The 3,361-nt window shown below is 38.9% G+C and overlaps 1 non-coding gene across 1 annotated transcript; it reads right to left on the reverse strand.

Moving 5' to 3' along the window:
• Positions 1 to 232: 232 nt before the first annotated feature.
• Trnat-cgu lies at positions 233 to 306 on the reverse strand. Its single transcript has one exon. It is a non-coding gene; the product is annotated as a tRNA-Thr (tRNA).
• Positions 307 to 3,361: the final 3,055 nt, after the last annotated feature.

Consider the following 3,361-nt stretch of genomic DNA (forward strand, 5'->3'; position numbering starts at 1 on the left):
AAGGGGCTTAAACACAGAGGGGACAAACAAGGACAAACAAAGGGATTAAGTCGATTACATCGACCCAGTCCGAAACTGGTACTTTACTTATCGACCCCGAGAGGATGAAAGGCAAAGTCGACCTCGGCGGAATTTGAACTCAGAACGTAACGACAGACGAATTACCGCTAAGCATTTCGCCCGACGTGCTAACGTTTCTGCCAGCTCACCGCCTCACTACGAAGTAACACACTGCCCCAAGTGAGGTTCGAACTCACGACTTCTGGTTTACGAAACCAGTGCTCTAAACCACTGAGCTATTGGAGCTCCACAAGATTATTATTAATTATAGCTTAGAATGAGAAGCATTCTAGCAGTAACAAACAAAAGTAAATAATGAAACAGAATACAGTAAACCACAGTAGATTATGTGCAGGTTGGTAAGAAATAGTGGACTTCCTTCTCAAGGGATTGCAGTCTTAGGCGAGTTAAAATGCATCCACAAGCATGATAGTTGGGACTTGCACTGGAGTTTATCTGAAGATTATGAAATGCCAACAGGAGAGTGAATGAATTAATATTCCGAAACAAGGACGAATCCACAATGATGTGTGATATTTCAGTACAAGCAGGCAAAGAGGTCAGATGTAATGACGCCGTCATTCTTGCTATGAATCATTCGAAACAAGTGCCTCCTAGTTAAAGCATCATGCACAATCAGACGATGATGTACGCTTCTCAAAAAATGCAGAAATGATTTAGAGATAAAGAAAAAAGCTACAGCTAAATGTTATATGAACACGGATACTGAAAACAAGCAATCTTAATTAGAAAAGATTAAACCATGCAGATAAAGGAATAACCAAGATTCCAGCTTTCCGAATAGCAGAGCATAGAGAAAATAGCTCTACAAGGAACTTCACACGTTTCTAACACATTTGTGATACAATAAAACTACAAAATCGAAACAAATCATCAATCTATAGTTTATTGATGGTCTCCTCCTTCCTCAGTAACTATTATATGCAGCACAGAGCAAGAAGCAATTTCATAGGCGCTGTCTATACTCAGAGTCGTGGATATGGTTCAGTGGAGGCGCAGCTATGGCTTTTGCTGTTTCTTCTCCTCCTAAGCAAAAAAGTATTTGTGAATCTTCCTCTAACTCATGCCATTCCAGTAATTTCTGCCCTAAAACACCATTCTAACTTTCTTTCTCTTTTCATCCACAATGGAGTACAATCCTGGCATAGATATGTCATACTCGAGAGTCATTCTAATATATATATTGTTAAATGTAAGGCGGCGAGCTGGCAGAACCGTTAGCACGCAGGGCGAAATGCGTAGCTGTATTTCGTCTGCCGTTACGTTCTGAGTTCAAATTCCGCCGAGGTCCACTTTGCCTTTCATCCTTTCGGGATCGATAAATTAAGTACCAGTTGCGCACTGGGGTCGATGTAATCGACTTAATCCGTTGGTCTGTTCTTGTTTGTCCTCTCTGCGTTTAGACCCTTGTTAAATTTTTCCTTTTCGCTCACTGGCCCTGCGTACGGCTCAGTAAAGTTAACCAATGTCAATGGCTCATGGATTCTTTACGGTACGCATGCAATTATCTGTGACTCTTGTATATTATTGCGGCTCCTGTTTGTGGCTAGACTTGTAGCACATCAGGCGCTTGTTTTCTCACCCCTGTCCTCTCTCAAAAACTAGACACTCACTTTCATAAAACCTTTCCTCATGGATGATGTCCACATACTAAACGCCGATCAGTATCACCCTCTAACTACTGCTTTGATGGGATATGGAATTCCCTTCTACTTTTCGAGCGGCAGAACTACTTTCCTATCTTTTTCTTCTTCGTCCACCATATCGTATAATAATGTTTCTGGTGTATTTCCCCTTTCCTTGGAATTGGTTGGTATACAATCAATTTCTCTAATTGCGCTCATGATGCTGTAGCTGCTTTTATAATTAAAGGTATTAGCGATTCTACAACAAATGATTTTCATTTTTGTTTACTCTTTTACTTCTTTCAGTCATTTGACTGCGGCCATGCTGGAGCACCGATTTTAGTCGAGCAATCGACCGCCGATGCTGGGGGACATCACAGACACACAAACATATACACACACATATATATATATACGACGGCCTTCTATCAGTTTCCGTCTACCAAATCCACTCACAAGGCTTTGGTCGGCCCGAGGTTATAATACAAGACACTTGCCCAAAGTGCAACGCAGTGGGACCGAACCCGGAACCATGTGGCTGGTAAGCAAGCTACTTTCCACATAGTCACTCCTGCGCCTGTTTGTTAAAGTTTAAATTCTGTGTTCATATCTATGTCTAATACTACATTTATTAACAGTCTTTATTTTTTTTACATTAGTAAAATTTTAAGAAATATTTTTCAAAGCAGGAAGTCCGAATTCTTAATCCCCTATTAGTGCGATTTTCCAACGGAGCCTACAGAAAGTCATGAATAACAAATATTTTCTTGTTCCGTGACAAACCTTATTTCTCCAACGATTCCTGCTTAGTGGGAGCGAACACTTGAACATTCTCGAATATTTTGCTGACAAAATAATATATAAAAAATGAGAACCCTTTTTACCATCGAGAGAAAGATACTCTGATAAACACAGCCTTTTATTGCAAACACCAAAAACAACAACAACAATAACAACATCAGGATCGATGCAAATAATGGTAATGATAATGATAGGGTAATCTGTTTCAGTCTCCTAATTTTTTCCCTGTTAACAACCGAACATCGTTGTTTTGTGGGCTTTTTGTGTTTGAATAACAGTCTTTTTATTCAATTATAGACTTGATGTGTTGGCGACATTTTCAAAGGACTCCTCTGTGTTTGCAGACTAACAAAAATATATGTTGTATATATTTTCCAATTGATCTTTTTCCTCCTGTTTATGTGTTTTCAAATGGCAAGTCGTTGTCCCAGTTAAGCTTCAATATTTCTTTGGCCTCCTATTGAATGTACTTGTCAAGTTAATGATATAAATGTGAAGAAAGAATTAGCTCCGTGTTATTTATTAACGCCTCTTTCATGAGGTTAAATATTTGGTACAGGCCAGCCATCGTTGCTATTATGTTTCATTGAACATAAAAGAACATAAATAATGCAGAAGAAATTTTGAATATAATGCGAATGAAAAAGACGAAATCCTATTTATGTGCAGTCATTTAAAGTTTATCTATCTTTATACAGCATTCCTAGTTGATTGAAAAGCTTGGTATATCCAACTTCTAATGTGTTCTTCGCATTGTAGTCTAACCACAAAGGAAGGTTTGTGTGTGAATTAACAACGTTATTGCTATCATTGTGCCATGGGCAGATCCAAAGACCAGGAATTGGATGATCCGA

The sequence above is a fragment of the Octopus sinensis genome, linkage group LG4 (genome assembly GCF_006345805.1).
Source record: "Octopus sinensis linkage group LG4, ASM634580v1, whole genome shotgun sequence".
Taxonomy (NCBI): Eukaryota; Metazoa; Mollusca; class Cephalopoda; order Octopoda; family Octopodidae; genus Octopus; species Octopus sinensis.